The sequence below is a fragment of the Narcine bancroftii genome, chromosome 4 (assembly GCF_036971445.1).
Source record: "Narcine bancroftii isolate sNarBan1 chromosome 4, sNarBan1.hap1, whole genome shotgun sequence".
Classification (NCBI taxonomy): Eukaryota; Metazoa; Chordata; class Chondrichthyes; order Torpediniformes; family Narcinidae; genus Narcine; species Narcine bancroftii.
This window is the reverse complement of record NC_091472.1, coordinates 186,071,821-186,083,931: the sequence shown is the minus strand read 5'-3', so window position 1 is coordinate 186,083,931 and position 12,111 is coordinate 186,071,821.

Here is a 12,111-nt window from a genome sequence, read left to right as displayed (position 1 = left end):
TGAGTGTAGGTCAGTGGGGTTAGGTGGTAGAAATTGTTGGCATGGACTAGAAGGGCCAAGTTGTCCTATATCTATGCAGTAATTGTTATATGGTTACATGAGAGTGTAGGTCAGTGGGGTTAGGTGGTAGAAAGTGTTTTCATGGACTAGAAGGTTCATGTTGTCCTATATATATGCAGTAATTGTTATATGGTTACATGAGAGTGTAGGTCAGTGGGGTTAGGTGGTAGAAAGTGTTGGCATGGACTAGAAGGGTCAAGTTGTCCTATATCTATGCAGTAATTGTTATATGATTACATGAGAGTGTAGGTCAGTGGGGTTAGGTGGTAGAAAGTGTTGGCATGGACTTGTAGGGCCACGTTGTCCTATTTCTATGCTGTAATTGTTATATGGTTACATGAGAGTGTAGGTCAGTGGGGTTAGGTGGTAGAAAGTGTTGGCATGGACTAGAAGTGCCAAGTTGTCCTATATCGATGCAGTAATTGTTATATGGTTACATGAAAGTATAAGTCAGTGGGGTTAGGTGGTAGAAAGTTTTGGCATGTACTAGAAGGGCCAAGTTTTCCTATATCTATGCAGTAATTGTTATATGGTTACATCTGAGTGTAGGTCAGTGGGGTTAGGTGGTAGGAAGTGTTGGCATGGACTAGAAGGGTCAAGTTGTCCTGTATCTATGCAGTAATTGTTATACGGTTACATGTGAGTGTAGGTCAGTGGGGTTAGGTGGTAGAAAGTGTTGGCATGGACTAGAAGGGCCAAGTTGACCTATATCTATGCAGTAATTGTTATATGGTTACATGAGAGTGTAGGTCAGTGGGGTTAGGTGGTAGAAAGTGTTGGTATGGACTAGAAGGGCCAAGGTGGCTTATATCTATGCAGTAATTGTTATATGGTTACATGAGAGTGTAGGTCAGTGGGGTTAGGTGGTAGAAAGTTTTGGCATGGACTAGAAGGGTCATGTTGTCCTATATCTATGCAGTAATTGTTATATGGTTACATGTGCGTGTAGGTCAGTGGAGTTAGGTGGTAGAAAGTGTTGGCATGGACTAGAAGGGCCAAGTAGACCTATATCTATGCAGTAATTGTTATATGGTTACATGAGAGTCTAGGTCAGTGGGGTTAGGTGGTAGAAAGTGTTGGCATGGACTAGAAGTGACAAGTTGTCCAATTTCTATGCAGTAATTGTTATATGGTTACATGAGAGTGTAGGTCAGTGGGGTTAGGTGGTAGAAAGTGTTGGCATGGACTGGAAGGGCCAAGTTGTCCTATATCTATGCAGTAATTGTTATATGGTTACATGAGAGTGTAGGTCAGTGGGGTTAGGTGGTAGAAAGTGTTGGCATAGACTAGAAGGGTCATGTTGTCCTATATCTATGCAGTAATTCTATATGGTTACATGTGAGTGTAGGTCAGTGGGGTTAGGTGGTAGAAAGTGTTGGCATGGACTAGAAGGGCCAAGTTGTCCTATATCTATTCAGTAATTGTTATATGGTTACATGAGAGTGTAGGTCAGTGGGGTTATGTGGTAGAAAGTGTTGGCATGGACTAGAAGGGTCAGGTTGACCTATATCTATGCAGTAATTGTTATATGGTTATATGTGAGTGTAGGTCAGTGGGGTTAGGTGGTAGAAAGTGTTGGCATGGACTAGAAGGGCCAAGTAGATCTATATCTATGCAGTAATTGTTATATGGTTACATGAGAGTGTAGGTCAGTGGTGTTAGGTGGTAGAAAGTGTTGGCATGGACGAGAAGGGCCAAGTTGTCCTATATCTATGCAGTAATTGTTATATGGTTACATGAGAGTGTAGGTCACTGGGGTTAGGTGTTAGAAAGTGTTGGCATGGACTAGAAGGGCCAAGTTGTCCTATTTCTATGCAGTAATTGTTATATGGTTACATGAGAGTGTAGGTCAGTAGGGTTAGGTGGTAGAAAGTGTTGGCATGGACTAGAAGGGCCAAGTTGACCTATACCTATGCTGTAATTGATATATGGTTACATGAGAGTGTAGGTCAGTGGGGTTAGGTGGTAGAAAGTGTTGGCATGGACTAGAACGGTAAAGGTTTCCTATTTCTATGCAGTAATTGTTATATGGTTACATGAGAGTGTAGGTCAGTGGGGTTAGGTGGTAGAAAGTGTTGGCATGGACTAGAAGGGCCAAGTTGTCCTATTTCTATGCAGTAATTGTTATATGGTTACATGAGAGTGTAGGTCAGTGGGGTTAGGTGGTAGAAAGTGTTGGCATGGTCTAGAAGGGTCAAGTTGTCCTATATCTATGCAGTAATGATGCAACATGATTATCCAACTGCACGAAAACCAACAAGGTCGGGTCAGATACAGTAATGAGCTCTCTGAACCCTTCTCCATTAACAATGGCGTGAAGCAAAGCTGTGTTCTGGCACCAACCCTCTTTTCAATCTTCTTCAGCATGACGCTGAACCAAGCCATGAAAGACCCCAACAATGAAGACGCTGTTTACATCCGGTACCGCACGGATGGCAGTCTCTTCAATCTGAGGCGCCTGCAAGCTCACACCAAGACACAAGAGAAACTTGTCCGTGAACTACTCTTTGCAGACGATGCTGCTTTAGTTGCCCATTCAGAGCCAGCTCTTCAGCGCTTGACGTCCTGCTTTGCGGAAACTGCCAAAATGATTGGCCTGGAAGTCAGCCTGAAGAAAACTGAGGTCCTCCATCAGCCAGCTCCCCACCATGATTACCAGCCCCCCCAGATCTCCATCGGGCACACAAAACTCAAAACGGTCAACCAGTTTACCTATCTCGGCTGCACCATTTCATCAGATGCAAGGATCGACAATGAGATAGACAACAGACTCGCCAAGGCAAATAGCGCCTTTGGAAGACTACACAAAAGAGAGTGTAGGTCAGTAGGGTTAGGTGGTAGAAAGTGTTGGCATGGACTACAATGGTAAATTTGTCCTATATCTATGCAGTAATTTTACATGGTTACATGAGAGTGTAGGTCAGTGGGGTTAGGTGGTAGAAAGTGTTGGCATGGACTAGAAGGGCCAAGTTGTCCTATATCTATGCAGTAATTTTATATGGTTACATGAGAATGTAGGTCAGTGGGGTTAGTTGGTAGAAAGTGTTGGCATGGACTAGAAGGGCCAAGTTGTCCTTTTTCCATGCAGTAATTGTTATATGGTTACATGAGAGTGTATGTCAGTGGGGTTAGGTGGTAGAAAGTGTTGGCATGGACTAGAAGGGTCATGTTGTCCTATATCTATGCAGTAATTGTTATATGGTTACATGTGAGTGTAGGTCAGTGGGGTTAGGTGGTAGAAATTGTTGGTATGGACTAGAAGGGCCAAGTTGACCTATATCTATGCAGTAATTGTTATATGGTTACATGAGAGTGTAGGTCAGTTGGGTTAGGTGGTAGAAAGTGTTGGCATGGACTAGAAGGGCCAAGTTGTCCTATTTCTATGCAGTAATTGTTATATGGTTACATGAGAGTGTATGTCAGTGCGGTTAGGTGGTAGAAAGTGTTGGCATGGACTAGAAAGGCCAAGTTGTCCTATTTCCATGCAGCAATTGATATATGGTTACATGAGAGTGTAGGTCAGTGGGGTTAGGTGGTAGAAAGAGTTGGCATGGACTAGAAGGGCCAAGTAGATCTATATCTATGCAGTAATTGTTATATGGTTACATGAGAGTGTAGGTCAGTGGTGTTAGGTGGTAGAAAGTGTTGGCATGGACGAGAAGGGCCAAGTTGTCCTATATCTATGCAGTAATTGTTATATGGTTACATGAGAGTGTAGGTCACTGGGGTTAGGTGTTAGAAAGTGTTGGCATGGACTAGAAGGGCCAAGTTGTCCTATTTCTATGCAGTAATTGTTATATGGTTACATGAGAGTGTAGGTCAGTAGGGTTAGGTGGTAGAAAGTGTTGGCATGGACTAGAAGGGCCAAGTTGACCTATACCTATGCTGTAATTGATATATGGTTACATGAGAGTGTAGGTCAGTGGGGTTAGGTGGTAGAAAGTGTTGGCATGGACTAGAACGGTAAAGGTTTCCTATTTCTATGCAGTAATTGTTATATGGTTACATGAGAGTGTAGGTCAGTGGGGTTAGGTGGTAGAAAGTGTTGGCATGGACTAGAAGGGCCAAGTTGTCCTATTTCTATGCAGTAATTGTTATATGGTTACATGAGAGTGTAGGTCAGTGGGGTTAGGTGGTAGAAAGTGTTGGCATGGTCTAGAAGGGTCAAGTTGTCCTATATCTATGCAGTAATGATGCAACATGATTATCCAACTGCACGAAAACCAACAAGGTCGGGTCAGATACAGTAATGAGCTCTCTGAACCCTTCTCCATTAACAATGGCGTGAAGCAAAGCTGTGTTCTGGCACCAACCCTCTTTTCAATCTTCTTCAGCATGACGCTGAACCAAGCCATGAAAGACCCCAACAATGAAGACGCTGTTTACATCCGGTACCGCACGGATGGCAGTCTCTTCAATCTGAGGCGCCTGCAAGCTCACACCAAGACACAAGAGAAACTTGTCCGTGAACTACTCTTTGCAGACGATGCTGCTTTAGTTGCCCATTCAGAGCCAGCTCTTCAGCGCTTGACGTCCTGCTTTGCGGAAACTGCCAAAATGATTGGCCTGGAAGTCAGCCTGAAGAAAACTGAGGTCCTCCATCAGCCAGCTCCCCACCATGATTACCAGCCCCCCCAGATCTCCATCGGGCACACAAAACTCAAAACGGTCAACCAGTTTACCTATCTCGGCTGCACCATTTCATCAGATGCAAGGATCGACAATGAGATAGACAACAGACTCGCCAAGGCAAATAGCGCCTTTGGAAGACTACACAAAAGAGAGTGTAGGTCAGTAGGGTTAGGTGGTAGAAAGTGTTGGCATGGACTACAATGGTAAATTTGTCCTATATCTATGCAGTAATTTTACATGGTTACATGAGAGTGTAGGTCAGTGGGGTTAGGTGGTAGAAAGTGTTGGCATGGACTAGAAGGGCCAAGTTGTCCTATATCTATGCAGTAATTTTATATCGTTACATGAGAATGTAGGTCAGTGGGGTTAGTTGGTAGAAAGTGTTGGCATGGACTAGAAGGGCCAAGTTGTCCTTTTTCCATGCAGTAATTGTTTTATGGTTACATGAGAGTGTAGGTCAGTGGGGTTAGGTGGTAGAAAGTGTTTTCATGGACTAGAAGGTTCATGTTGTCCTATATCTATGCAGTAATTGTTATATGGTTACATGAGAGTGTAGGTCAGTGGGGTTAGGTGGTAGAAAGTGTTGGCATGGACTAGAAGGGTCAAGTTGTCCTATATCTATGCAGTAATTGTTATATGATTACATGAGAGTGTAGGTCAGTGGGGTTAGGTGGTAGAAAGTGTTGGCATGGACTTGTAGGGCCACGTTGTCCTATTTCTATGCTGTAATTGTTATATGGTTACATGAGAGTGTAGGTCAGTGGGGTTAGGTGGTAGAAAGTGTTGGCATGGACTAGAAGTGCCAAGTTGTCCTATATCGATGCAGTAATTGTTATATAGTTACATGAAAGTATAAGTCAGTGGGGTTAGGTGGTAGAAAGTTTTGGCATGTACTAGAAGGGCCAAGTTTTCCTATATCTATGCAGTAATTGTTATATGGTTACATCTGAGTGTAGGTCAGTGGGGTTAGGTGGTAGGAAGTGTTGGCATGGACTAGAAGGGTCAAGTTGTCCTGTATCTATGCAGTAATTGTTATACGGTTACATGTGAGTGTAGGTCAGTGGGGTTAGGTGGTAGAAAGTGTTGGCATGGACTAGAAGGGCCAAGTTGACCTATATCTATGCAGTAATTGTTATATGGTTACATGAGAGTGTAGGTCAGTGGGGTTAGGTGGTAGAAAGTGTTGGTATGGACTAGAAGGGCCAAGGTGGCTTATATCTATGCAGTAATTGTTATATGGTTACATGAGAGTGTAGGTCAGTGGGGTTAGGTGGTAGAAAGTGTTGGCATGGACTAGAAGGGTCATGTTGTCCTATATCTATGCAGTAATTGTTATATGGTTACATGTGCGTGTAGGTCAGTGGAGTTAGGTGGTAGAAAGTGTTGGCATGGACTAGAAGGGCCAAGTAGACCTATATCTATGCAGTAATTGTTATATGGTTACATGAGAGTGTAGGTCAGTGGGGTTAGGTGGTAGAAAGTGTTGGCATGGACTAGAAGTGACAAGTTGTCCAATTTCTATGCAGTAATTGTTATATGGTTACATGAGAGTGTAGGTCAGTGGGGTTAGGTGGTAGAAAGTGTTGGCATGGACTGGAAGGGCCAAGTTGTCCTATATCTATGCAGTAATTGTTATATGGTTACATGAGAGTGTAGGTCAGTGGGGTTAGGTGGTAGAAAGTGTTGGCATAGACTAGAAGGGTCATGTTGTCCTATATCTATGCAGTAATTCTATATGGTTACATGTGAGTGTAGGTCAGTGGGGTTAGGTGGTAGAAAGTGTTGGCATGGACTAGAAGGGCCAAGTTGTCCTATATCTATTCAGTAATTGTTATATGGTTACATGAGAGTGTAGGTCAGTGGGGTTATGTGGTAGAAAGTGTTGGCATGGACTAGAAGGGTCAGGTTGACCTATATCTATGCAGTAATTGTTATATGGTTATATGTGAGTGTAGGTCAGTGGGGTTAGGTGGTAGAAAGTGTTGGCATGGACTAGAAGGGCCAAGTAGATCTATATCTATGCAGTAATTGTTATATGGTTACATGAGAGTGTAGGTCAGTGGTGTTAGGTGGTAGAAAGTGTTGGCATGGACGAGAAGGGCCAAGTTGTCCTATATCTATGCAGTAATTGTTATATGGTTACATGAGAGTGTAGGTTACTGGGGTTAGGTGTTAGAAAGTGTTGGCATGGACTAGAAGGGCCAAGTTGTCCTATTTCTATGCAGTAATTGTTATATGGTTACATGAGAGTGTAGGTCAGTAGGGTTAGGTGGTAGAAAGTGTTGGCATGGACTAGAAGGGCCAAGTTGACCTATACCTATGCTGTAATTGATATATGGTTACATGAGAGTGTAGGTCAGTGGGGTTAGGTGGTAGAAAGTGTTGGCATGGACTAGAACGGTAAAGGTTTCCTATTTCTATGCAGTAATTGTTATATGGTTACATGAGAGTGTAGGTCAGTGGGGTTAGGTGGTAGAAAGTGTTGGCATGGACTAGAAGGGCCAAGTTGTCCTATTTCTATGCAGTAATTGTTATATGGTTACATGAGAGTGTAGGTCAGTGGGGTTAGGTGGTAGAAAGTGTTGGCATGGTCTAGAAGGGTCAAGTTGTCCTATATCTATGCAGTAATGATGCAACATGATTATCCAACTGCACGAAAACCAACAAGGTCGGGTCAGATACAGTAATGAGCTCTCTGAACCCTTCTCCATTAACAATGGCGTGAAGCAAAGCTGTGTTCTGGCACCAACCCTCTTTTCAATCTTCTTCAGCATGACGCTGAACCAAGCCATGAAAGACCCCAACAATGAAGACGCTGTTTACATCCGGTACCGCACGGATGGCAGTCTCTTCAATCTGAGGCGCCTGCAAGCTCACACCAAGACACAAGAGAAACTTGTCCGTGAACTACTCTTTGCAGACGATGCTGCTTTAGTTGCCCATTCAGAGCCAGCTCTTCAGCGCTTGACGTCCTGCTTTGCGGAAACTGCCAAAATGATTGGCCTGGAAGTCAGCCTGAAGAAAACTGAGGTCCTCCATCAGCCAGCTCCCCACCATGATTACCAGCCCCCCCAGATCTCCATCGGGCACACAAAACTCAAAACGGTCAACCAGTTTACCTATCTCGGCTGCACCATTTCATCAGATGCAAGGATCGACAATGAGATAGACAACAGACTCGCCAAGGCAAATAGCGCCTTTGGAAGACTACACAAAAGAGAGTGTAGGTCAGTAGGGTTAGGTGGTAGAAAGTGTTGGCATGGACTACAATGGTAAATTTGTCCTATATCTATGCAGTAATTTTACATGGTTACATGAGAGTGTAGGTCAGTGGGGTTAGGTGGTAGAAAGTGTTGGCATGGACTAGAAGGGCCAAGTTGTCCTATATCTATGCAGTAATTTTATATGGTTACATGAGAATGTAGGTCAGTGGGGTTAGTTGGTAGAAAGTGTTGGCATGGACTAGAAGGGCCAAGTTGTCCTTTTTCCATGCAGTAATTGTTATATGGTTACATGAGAGTGTATGTCAGTGGGGTTAGGTGGTAGAAAGTGTTGGCATGGACTAGAAGGGTCATGTTGTCCTATATCTATGCAGTAATTGTTATATGGTTACATGTGAGTGTAGGTCAGTGGGGTTAGGTGGTAGAAATTGTTGGTATGGACTAGAAGGGCCAAGTTGACCTATATCTATGCAGTAATTGTTATATGGTTACATGAGAGTGTAGGTCAGTTGGGTTAGGTGGTAGAAAGTGTTGGCATGGACTAGAAGGGCCAAGTTGTCCTATTTCTATGCAGTAATTGTTATATGGTTACATGAGAGTGTATGTCAGTGCGGTTAGGTGGTAGAAAGTGTTGGCATGGACTAGAAAGGCCAAGTTGTCCTATTTCCATGCAGCAATTGATATATGGTTACATGAGAGTGTAGGTCAGTGGGGTTAGGTGGTAGAAAGAGTTGGCATGGACTAGAAGGGCCAAGTAGATCTATATCTATGCAGTAATTGTTATATGGTTACATGAGAGTGTAGGTCAGTGGTGTTAGGTGGTAGAAAGTGTTGGCATGGACGAGAAGGGCCAAGTTGTCCTATATCTATGCAGTAATTGTTATATGGTTACATGAGAGTGTAGGTCACTGGGGTTAGGTGTTAGAAAGTGTTGGCATGGACTAGAAGGGCCAAGTTGTCCTATTTCTATGCAGTAATTGTTATATGGTTACATGAGAGTGTAGGTCAGTAGGGTTAGGTGGTAGAAAGTGTTGGCATGGACTAGAAGGGCCAAGTTGACCTATACCTATGCTGTAATTGATATATGGTTACATGAGAGTGTAGGTCAGTGGGGTTAGGTGGTAGAAAGTGTTGGCATGGACTAGAACGGTAAAGGTTTCCTATTTCTATGCAGTAATTGTTATATGGTTACATGAGAGTGTAGGTCAGTGGGGTTAGGTGGTAGAAAGTGTTGGCATGGACTAGAAGGGCCAAGTTGTCCTATTTCTATGCAGTAATTGTTATATGGTTACATGAGAGTGTAGGTCAGTGGGGTTAGGTGGTAGAAAGTGTTGGCATGGTCTAGAAGGGTCAAGTTGTCCTATATCTATGCAGTAATGATGCAACATGATTATCCAACTGCACGAAAACCAACAAGGTCGGGTCAGATACAGTAATGAGCTCTCTGAACCCTTCTCCATTAACAATGGCGTGAAGCAAAGCTGTGTTCTGGCACCAACCCTCTTTTCAATCTTCTTCAGCATGACGCTGAACCAAGCCATGAAAGACCCCAACAATGAAGACGCTGTTTACATCCGGTACCGCACGGATGGCAGTCTCTTCAATCTGAGGCGCCTGCAAGCTCACACCAAGACACAAGAGAAACTTGTCCGTGAACTACTCTTTGCAGACGATGCTGCTTTAGTTGCCCATTCAGAGCCAGCTCTTCAGCGCTTGACGTCCTGCTTTGCGGAAACTGCCAAAATGATTGGCCTGGAAGTCAGCCTGAAGAAAACTGAGGTCCTCCATCAGCCAGCTCCCCACCATGATTACCAGCCCCCCCAGATCTCCATCGGGCACACAAAACTCAAAACGGTCAACCAGTTTACCTATCTCGGCTGCACCATTTCATCAGATGCAAGGATCGACAATGAGATAGACAACAGACTCGCCAAGGCAAATAGCGCCTTTGGAAGACTACACAAAAGAGAGTGTAGGTCAGTAGGGTTAGGTGGTAGAAAGTGTTGGCATGGACTACAATGGTAAATTTGTCCTATATCTATGCAGTAATTTTACATGGTTACATGAGAGTGTAGGTCAGTGGGGTTAGGTGGTAGAAAGTGTTGGCATGGACTAGAAGGGCCAAGTTGTCCTATATCTATGCAGTAATTTTATATCGTTACATGAGAATGTAGGTCAGTGGGGTTAGTTGGTAGAAAGTGTTGGCATGGACTAGAAGGGCCAAGTTGTCCTTTTTCCATGCAGTAATTGTTTTATGGTTACATGAGAGTGTAGGTCAGTGGGGTTAGGTGGTAGAAAGTGTTTTCATGGACTAGAAGGTTCATGTTGTCCTATATCTATGCAGTAATTGTTATATGGTTACATGAGAGTGTAGGTCAGTGGGGTTAGGTGGTAGAAAGTGTTGGCATGGACTAGAAGGGTCAAGTTGTCCTATATCTATGCAGTAATTGTTATATGATTACATGAGAGTGTAGGTCAGTGGGGTTAGGTGGTAGAAAGTGTTGGCATGGACTTGTAGGGCCACGTTGTCCTATTTCTATGCTGTAATTGTTATATGGTTACATGAGAGTGTAGGTCAGTGGGGTTAGGTGGTAGAAAGTGTTGGCATGGACTAGAAGTGCCAAGTTGTCCTATATCGATGCAGTAATTGTTATATGGTTACATGAAAGTATAAGTCAGTGGGGTTAGGTGGTAGAAAGTTTTGGCATGTACTAGAAGGGCCAAGTTTTCCTATATCTATGCAGTAATTGTTATATGGTTACATCTGAGTGTAGGTCAGTGGGGTTAGGTGGTAGGAAGTGTTGGCATGGACTAGAAGGGTCAAGTTGTCCTGTATCTATGCAGTAATTGTTATACGGTTACATGTGAGTGTAGGTCAGTGGGGTTAGGTGGTAGAAAGTGTTGGCATGGACTAGAAGGGCCAAGTTGACCTATATCTATGCAGTAATTGTTATATGGTTACATGAGAGTGTAGGTCAGTGGGGTTAGGTGGTAGAAAGTGTTGGTATGGACTAGAAGGGCCAAGGTGGCTTATATCTCTGCAGTAATTGTTATATGGTTACATGAGAGTGTAGGTCAGTGGGGTTAGGTGGTAGAAAGTGTTGGCATGGACTAGAAGGGTCATGTTGTCCTATATCTATGCAGTAATTGTTATATGGTTACATGTGCGTGTAGGTCAGTGGAGTTAGGTGGTAGAAAGTGTTGGCATGGACTAGAAGGGCCAAGTAGACCTATATCTATGCAGTAATTGTTATATGGTTACATGAGAGTGTAGGTCAGTGGGGTTAGGTGGTAGAAAGTGTTGGCATGGACTAGAAGTGACAAGTTGTCCAATTTCTATGCAGTAATTGTTATATGGTTACATGAGAGTGTAGGTCAGTGGGGTTAGGTGGTAGAAAGTGTTGGCATGGACTGGAAGGGCCAAGTTGTCCTATATCTATGCAGTAATTGTTATATGGTTACATGAGAGTGTAGGTCAGTGGGGTTAGGTGGTAGAAAGTGTTGGCATAGACTAGAAGGGTCATGTTGTCCTATATCTATGCAGTAATTCTATATGGTTACATGTGAGTGTAGGTCAGTGGGGTTAGGTGGTAGAAAGTGTTGGCATGGACTAGAAGGGCCAAGTTGTCCTATATCTATTCAGTAATTGTTATATGGTTACATGAGAGTGTAGGTCAGTGGGGTTATGTGGTAGAAAGTGTTGGCATGGACTAGAAGGGTCAGGTTGACCTATATCTATGCAGTAATTGTTATATGGTTATATGTGAGTGTAGGTCAGTGGGGTTAGGTGGTAGAAAGTGTTGGCATGGACTAGAAGGGCCAAGTAGATCTATATCTATGCAGTAATTGTTATATGGTTACATGAGAGTGTAGGTCAGTGGTGTTAGGTGGTAGAAAGTGTTGGCATGGACGAGAAGGGCCAAGTTGTCCTATATCTATGCAGTAATTGTTATATGGTTACATGAGAGTGTAGGTCACTGGGGTTAGGTGTTAGAAAGTGTTGGCATGGACTAGAAGGGCCAAGTTGTCCTATTTCTATGCAGTAATTGTTATATGGTTACATGAGAGTGTAGGTCAGTAGGGTTAGGTGGTAGAAAGTGTTGGCATGGACTAGAAGGGCCAAGTTGACCTATACCTATGCTGTAATTGATATATGGTTACATGAGAGTGTAGGTCAGTGGGGTTAGGTGGTAGAAAG